Below are 8,442 nucleotides of genomic sequence, written 5' to 3'. Positions count from 1 at the left end.
TGAAATCTAAATCATGGTGAATTTGCTGCCCTCCTTCCTGCTCAAATACAGTGCATGTTAATATTTGATGGCTTGTCTCAGTGTCCCATCTATCAACTGTGTGGGTTGGGGGCCTCCCAGCATATGGAGGTGGCGCTGTTTGCTGGACACTTACACCCTCTGGTGATAGAAAGGTGTTAGTAGCAGTCTCCTGTAGAGGTGGTGCTGTTGTTTGGACACTTATGCCCTCTGGTGATAGAAAGGTGTTAGTAGCAGTCTCCTGTTGTAATTTTTTCCCCTGATGGCTTTTTCTGCTCTAAACTTTCTTCCTCTGTCTGACTAGCTCGAGAGACAATCTCTTTTACTTGAATTTTTTCCTCTGACTAGTTTGAGAGACTTTCTTTTTTACTTGATTTTTTTCTCTGTCTGACTGCCTCAAGAGACCTTCCCTTTTACTTGAATTTTTTCCTCTGTCTGACTAGCTTGAGAGACCTTCTCTTTTACTTGAATCAATATGTCTTCTCCTTCCTCTACCATTGTCTGAACTGAAGGCTTTGGTCTAAGCAAACAAAATACGAACATCCACAATGGCAATGTGCCAACTGGCAGAGTCCCTGGTCTTTTCAATTCTTTTTAAATCTTCACCATGATGGTTCCACTGTGATGTATTTAACAACTCCTCCTTAAAAAGCCATGGGCTACATTTTTGTATTGTATCAATGCATGCTCTGATTGTTTTTTATTTTACTGAGATGCCTCCTCCCTCTAAAAATTTACTGAACTCTCTTTTGGTTTGTTTTTTACTAATTTCTGATCCCATATTTCTACTATAACTATCATACAACCCAACAAGATAACACCAAACAAAACTGAAATAGAGTGAAACAAAATTGGAACAACAACAAAAAAAATCATTATAATAGCCTTTCTATCCTCCTGAAATGTCCTTCCATCCTTTCTCCCTATCTGTTCCTCAGATGTGAGCAGTTTCTCTTCCATCTTACACATCTCCAGGGACAGGCAACCTAAAACTAAAGTGAAGCAAAACAAAAGAAGAATCTTAAAATGGTTACCCATCCTCTCGCCCTGCCCTCAGGGGTGAACAGTTTACCTTAACACTTACCCTCAGTAGTTCATTGTACTGGCCACCAAATGCCACAATCTGGCTGGGCACAATTCAGGAGCCACTTATTAAGAAGAAACGAAATTTATTTTTAGAACACACATTCCATACCACAGGAGCCCTTCAGGAATTCCCTCAGAGCCCAACTGCCACCACCGGCTTCCCACAAGCCTCTCAACCCCCCCTCTCCTCCTGCTCTTGAGGCCGATTGGCTGGGTGGAGCCAAAAAAAGTCCCCCAATGAGCAGCTCCGTGGTATGAAAGGGTGGGGAAACAGCCCAGTGAGCATCACCACAGAGAAGCCAATCAGCTGGCAGCTAGAATTTTGCTGGGGCCACTGTGAGCCAAACAACAGGTGGCAGCTGGAAGTTTGATGGGGCAGATGGGAGCCAATCATTAACTGGCAGCTGGCAGTTTGCTGGCAGCTGGAAGTTTGCTGGGGACCCTTCAGCTTTGGCTCTCAACATCGTGTTAAGGTTAGCCGGAGGGTTAGCATTAGGGTTAGGTTTAGGGTAATGGATAGGGTTAGAGCTAGGGTTAAATCTATTGTTATGGTTAGTGTTATTGTTAGGGTTTGTGTTAGGTTTATGGTTAGTGCAAGGATTAAATTTAGGGTTAGTTTTATGTAAGGGTTAGGAATTGTTTTAGGTTTAGTGTTAGGGTTAAATCTAGGGTTGGGGATCGCATTAGGGCTAGATTTTGGGTAACATTAGGGCTAGTGTTAGGGATACAGCTAATGTAAGAACTAGGGTTATGATTAGGGCTAATTTTAGAGTTATGGTTAGGGCTAAGTCTAGTTTTATGGTTAGGTTAAGTTCAGGATGATGTTTTGAGCTAGGTTAGTTTTAGGTTCAGAATCAGGGTTAGGGTTAGTTTTAGGGTTAGGGATAGGACTCGAATTAGGGGTAGGCTTAGGGCTAGATGTAGGGTTAAAGATTTGGTTTAGGTTAATGGTTAGGGTTAGTGCTATGGCTCATTATGTTTTAGGGCTAAGGATAAGTTAAGGGTAGTTTTACAATTAATGTTAGTGTTATTGCTAGTGATAGGGTGAGTTTAGGCTTAGGGGTACATTTAGAGTTATGGTTAATTCTAGGGTTAGGTCTATGGTTAGGGTTAGGGCTAAGTTTATGTCTATTGTTTGGGTTATGGTAAGGGATAGGGTTAGAACTAGGAATACAGCTAGGGTGATCATTTGAGTTTGTCTTAAGGCTAGGGTTAGGGTTAAGTTAAGGGCTAAATTAGGGCTAGGAATATATCTAGGATTGGTTATAGGGTTAGGCCTAGTGTTAGGTTTATGTTTAAATTAGGTTTAGTGTTAGGTTTAGGGGAAGGGATGGGGTTATAGGTAGTTTTAGGACTAGGCCAATGATTAGAATTAGGCTTAGGTCTAGTGTTATGTTTGTGTTAGAATTAAGGCTGGATTTGGGGTTAGGATGAGGGTGAGGTTTTGTGTTAGGGTTAGAGTAAGTTTTAGGGATAGGGATAATGTCAGGTTTAGGGTTACTGCTATTAATAGTTATAGGGTTAGTTTCATGGCTAGGTCTAAATTTAGGTTTAGGGTAAGGCCTAGGTTAAGATTAAGTTGTATTTTTAGGGTCAGGGTCAGGTTTCAGGTTTGTCTTAGGTTAATTATTAGGGTTAGGGCTCAAATTAGGTTTAGGATTAGAATTAGGGTTAGGTTTATGGGTAGGTTTAGGTTTAGGATTCAGGTGAAGATTAGGGTAATTTTTAGGGTTAGGGTTAGTGATAGGGTCAGGGTTAGGCCTAGGGTTAGCATTATTGTTAGGGTAATGGATATAATTAGAGCTAGGGTTAGGGCTAGGGTTGTGGATAGATTAGGGCTAGAGTTAGGTTTAGGGCTAAGGCTAGAGTTAGGTTTTGGGTTAGGTTTAGGTTACAGGTTAGGTTTTGAGCTAGGGTTAGTGCTAGCATGAGAGTTAGGTTTAGGATTATGTCTAGGGTTTGATTTACGATTAAGGTTAGGGTTATTTTTAGGGTTAGGTCTAAGGTTATCTTTAGAGTTAGGTTAATGTATAGGTTTAGATATCAGGTTAGGTTTAGGGGTAGTTTTAAGTTTAGGGGTAGTGTTAAGTTAGGGCTAAGATTATCATTTGAGTTAGGGTAATTGATAGGGTTAGATGTCAGGCTAGTTTTAGGGGTAGTTTTGGGTTTAGGGTTAGTGTTAGGATTTGGGCTAGGGTTAGTGCTAGAGCCAGAATTAGGATTTGTTAGGTCTAGAGGTAAGGTTAGTGTTTGGCTTAGGTTAAGGATTATCATTAGATCTAGGGCTAGTTTTTGTTTAGGTCTTGGTTAAAGATATGGGTAGATTTAGGATTAGATGTAATCTAGGGCTAGTGTTATGGTTAGGTTTAGATATAGGGTTATGGGTAGTACTAGTGTTAGGTTTGGTTTAGGTTCAGGGTCAGAATAAGGGTCAGGGTTAGTGTTAGAATTTGGTTTATGGTTATTACAAGAATGAGGGCTAGGGTTAGAACTAGTAATAGGGTTAGGGTTTGGGTTAGACTAAGCATTAGTTTTAGGACTAGGGTTAGCATTAGGCTTGGAGTTTGGTTATGGTAAAGTATAAGTTTGAGCTGGAGTTAGAGCTATTTTTCGGGTAAGGGTTAGGGCTAGTGTTAGGGTTAGGGTAAGGGTGAAAGCTAGAGTTAGTTATCAGATTTTGGCTAGGTTTGGGTTAACATTAGGTTTAAGGTTATGGATAATGTATTATCTAGAGTTATGTTTAGAACTAGTTTTAGAATTAGGGTTAGGACCACGTCTAGTGTTAAGATTTAGGTTTAGGGTGATGTTTAGAGGTAGGGTTAGTATTAATGTCAGAGACACGTTTAGGGATATATTTAGGGTGAAGTTTAGGACTCAAATTAGGCCTATGCTTAGGGCTAGATATAAGGTTAGGTTTTGGTTTAGGTAAAAGTTTAGGGTTAGTGTTATGACTCAGTTTTGTTTTAGGTCTAAGCCTATGGTTAGGGCTAGATTTAGGATTAGCCTGAGGGTTACGGTTAGTGTTAGGGTTAGGTTTAGTTGTAGATTTAGGGTTAGATTTAGAGTTAGGTTTAGATCTAGAGTTAGGGCAAGGTGTAAGGTTAGGGCTAGGGTTAATCTAGCTATGGCTAGGAATAAGATTATGGTAAGTGATAGGATAGAATTAGGGGTAGGGCTAGGGTGAGAGTTATAGTTAGTCTTAAAGCTAGGATTAGAGTTACGTTTAGGATTAGGACTAGGATTAGTGTTAGGGTTAGTCCTAGTGTTAAGTTTAGGACTAGGTTTAGTGTTAGTGTTAGGGTTTGGGTTAGGTTTATGGTAAGCAATAGGGTTATAACTAGGTTTAGGTCTAGAGAAAGGGTTAGAATTAGGGTTAGGGTTATGATTAAGGCTAAGTTTTGGGCTAGGATGAATGATAGTGTTTGTGTTAGGGTTAGGACTAGGATTAGGGTTAGGGCTAATGTCAGGTCTAGGGTTACATGAGAGATAGGTTTCGGTTTATATTTATGGTTAGGTCTAGTGTAAGGGTTAGATTTAGAGTAAGGGTCAAGTTTACAGCTATGTGTATTATTAGGGTCAGTGTTTGGCTTAAGGTTTGGTTTAGGTTCATGTTTAGGTTTAGAGCTCAAATTAGCATTAGGGTTAGTGTTAGGGTTAGGGTAATGAATAGGCTTAGGATTAGTGTTCATGTTAGTTTTAGGGCAATGGATAGGTTTAGTGATTGTGATAGGGTTAGGGTTAAGTCTAGGATTAGCATTAGGGTTAGGATTGTGGTTAGGATAGTGGATAGAATTAGAGCTAGGGTTAGGGCTAGGCTTATGGTTAGCATTAGGGTTAGGGTAGTTGATATAATTAGAGCTATGGTTAGGGTTATGGTTAGTGTTAGGATTAGGGCTAGTGTTAGGTTAGAGTTTGCGATACGGCTAGGGTTATGTTAAGGGTAAAGGTTAGGCTTTGAGCTAGGGTTAGGTCTAAAGCGAGGCATAGGATTAGGTTAGGGTTAGAGTTAGGTTTAGGGTTATACCTTGGGCTATGTTCAGGCTTAAAATTAGGGTTAGGTTTTGTGTTACTTTAGGCCTAGTGTTAGGGCCATGGGTAATGTAAGAGCTAGGGTTATAACTAGGTCTAGTTTTCGGGTTAGGGTTATGGCTAGGTCTAATGTTAGGATTAGGGAGCTAGGATTATGTTAGGGTCAGGGCCTGTGTTCAGGTTAGAGTTAGTGTTGGGTTTAGTGACGAATTAGGACTAGGGTTAGGTCTAGGTCTAGAGTTAGTTATGGGTTAGGTTAAGGATTATTGTTAGGGCTTGGGCTAGGTTGTTTTTCAGATCTAGATCTATAGATATGGCTAGATTTAGGATTAGGTTTAAGTCTAGGGCTAGTGTTAGATCTAGGTTTAAGTATATGATTACCCTTATTGCTAATGTTAGAGTTCGGTTTCAGGTTAGGGTCAGGTTTATACTTGTGGTTAGTGTTAGGGCCAGAAAAAGTGTTAAAGTTATGGTTTATGTTTGGGTAAGTGTTAGAGCTAGAACGGAGTTTAGGGTTAGGACCAATAATAGGGTTAGGGTTTGGGTTAGGCTAAGGATTAGATTTAGGACTAGGGTTAGCATTTTTTTAGGGTTTAGCTTAAGGTAATGGATAGGGTAAAAGCTAGGGTTAGATCTAAGGTTAGGGTATGGATTAGGGCTAGTTTTAGGGTTAGCATTAAAACTAGGGTTAGCGCTCAGCTTAGCGCCAGGTTTTTGGTTAGGTTGGGGCTAGTGTTAGGCCTACAACTAATGTATAAACTAGGGTTATATTTAGGGCTAATTTTGTGTAAGTGTTAAGGCTACATCAAGTGTTATGTTTAGGGTTACTGTTTGCGTGATGTTTACAGCTAGGGTTATTGTTAGGGTCAGTTTCAGTGTTTGGGTTACAGTTAAGGTTAGGTTAAACCCAGAATTATCATTAGAGTTAGGTCTAGGGGTAGGGTTAGTGTTTTTGTTAAGTGAAGTTTTATCATTAGGGCTAGGGCTAGGTTTTTGTTTAGGTCTAGGGCTAGAGATATGGCTAGAGTCAGGATTAGGTTTAGGTCTATGGCTAGTGTTAAGGATAGGTTTAGGTATAGGTTTATTGCTACTGCTAGTGTTAGGGTTTGGTTTATGGTTAGGGTCAGGTTTAGACATACGATTACCGTTAGGGTCAGAATAAGAGTCAGGGTTAGGTTTACTGTTTGGGTTATGGTTAGAGCTAGAATGAGGGCTAGGTTTAGGACTAGTAATAGGGTTTGGGTTAGGCTAAGGATTGGGGTTAGGCCTAGGATTAGCTTTTGGGTTAGGGTTAGCTTAGGTAAGGGATAGGATTAGAGCTAGGAGTAGGGCTATGTTTAGTGTAAGGGTTAGGGTAGTGTTTGGTTTAGGTTTAGGGTTAAAGCTAGGGTTTGGTCTTGCATTAAGGCTAGGTTTTGGTTAGAGTTAGGGCTAGTTTTAGAGTTATGGCCAATGTATGGTCTAGCGTTATGATTTGGGCTATTATCGGATTAGGATTAGGACTAGATCTAATGGTAGAGTTAGCTAAAACATTTAGAGCTACGGTTAGTGTTAGGGTCTAATTCAAGATCAGAGTAATTTTAGGATTAGGGTTTGGACTTGACTAAGGGCTAAGATTAGGGCTAGATGTAAGGTTAGGTTTTGGTTTAGGTTAATTTTTAAAATTAGAGCTATGTTTCGTTTTTGTTTTAGTGCAAGGGCTATGGTTAGGGCTAATTTTAGGCTTAGCATTAGGCTTAGGGCTAGTGTTATGATTAGGTTTAGGCTTAGGGTTAAAGTTATATTTCGATTTAGGATTAAATCTGAGGTTAAGTCTAGGGCTATGGATAGGGCTACTATTAGGTCTTGGTTTATGGCTAGGATTAGGGTTATGGTAAGGTATAGGTTTAGAACTAGGAAGAGGGCTAGGGTGAGAATGATAGTCCTATGGCTAAGTTTAATGTTTAGATAGGTATAGGGCTTAATTAGGGCTAGGAATAGGACTAAGTTTATGCTTATGTTTTGGCCTAGGGTTAGTTTTAGGCTTAGGGTTAGGTTTCATATAAATGATGGGGTTACAGCTAGGGATAGGGATAAGGTGAAGGTTAGAATTAGGGTTAGGGCTAGGGATTCATTAGAAGTTATGATTAAGCCTAGGTTTATGGCTAATATGAGGGCTAGGTTTTGTGCTACTGTTAGGGCTAAGATTAGTGTTAGGGCAAATGTCAGTTCTAGGGTTATGTTTAGGGATAGTTTTAGGGTTAGGTTTATGGCTATGTTTAGTGTAAATGTAAGGTTTAAGGTAGAGGTCAAATTTAGAACTAGGGTTATTATCAGGGTCAGGGTCAGATGTAGGGTTTGTTTAGATTAAGGTTTAAGGTTAGGCCTCAAATTAGCATTAGGGTTTGGGTTATAGTAATGACAAGTTTTGGTTTAGGGTTCAGGTTAGATGTAGCATAATGGATAGGGTTACAGTTAAGGATAAGTTTAGATTTAGGCCTATGGTTATCATTATAATTAGGGTTTATTTAGGGTAATTGATAGGGTTAGAGCTAAATTTAGGGTTAGGGTTATGGATAGGATTTGGGCTAGGGTTAGGATTAGGGTCATGGATTTGTTTTGTGTTAAGTTTAGGGCTATAGTTACGGCTAGGGCAAATGTCAGGTCTAGGATTATGGCTAGGGATGGATTTAGGGTTAGATTTTTGTGTAGGTCTAGTGTAAGGATTAGGTTTAGGGGTAGAGTCAGGGTTAAAGCTAGGTATATTATCATGGGAAGGGGCAGAGTTAGGTTTTGGTTGGGTTAAGATTTAGTGTTAGGGCTTGAATTAGCATTTGTGTTAGATTTAAGGTAATGATAGTGTTAGGTTTATGGTTAAGGTTAGGTTTAGGTTAATGAAATAGGTTAGGGTTAGGGATACATTTAGGGTTAGGCCTAGGGTTACCATTAGAGTTATGGTTATGGTTAGGGTAATGGATACGGTTAGAGCTAGTGATAGGGCTAGGGTTATTGTGAGAATTCTGGCTAGGTTTACGGTAAAGTTTAGGGCTATGTTCTGGGTTAGGTTTAGGTTTAGGGTTAGGTTTAAAACTAGGGTTAAGGCTCAGATTAGGGCTTAGTTTTGGTTTTGCTTAGGGCTAGGATTAGGTTTATGTTAATGTATGAATTACTGTTGAAATTAGTGCTAGTTTTAGAGTTAGGGTTAGGGCTTGGTCCAGTGTTGTGTTTATGTTTAGGGTAAGGGTGATGTTTAGAGCAAGGTTTATTGTTAGTGTTAGTGTTAGTGTCAGAGTCAGGGTTAGTTTTAGGGTTAGAGTTAGAACTCGCAAT

This window comes from Marmota flaviventris, chromosome 13 (genome assembly GCF_047511675.1).
Source record: "Marmota flaviventris isolate mMarFla1 chromosome 13, mMarFla1.hap1, whole genome shotgun sequence".
NCBI classification, from domain to species: domain Eukaryota; kingdom Metazoa; phylum Chordata; class Mammalia; order Rodentia; family Sciuridae; genus Marmota; species Marmota flaviventris.
The sequence above is the reverse complement of the archived record's forward strand: the minus strand, read 5'-3'. Positions refer to the sequence as shown.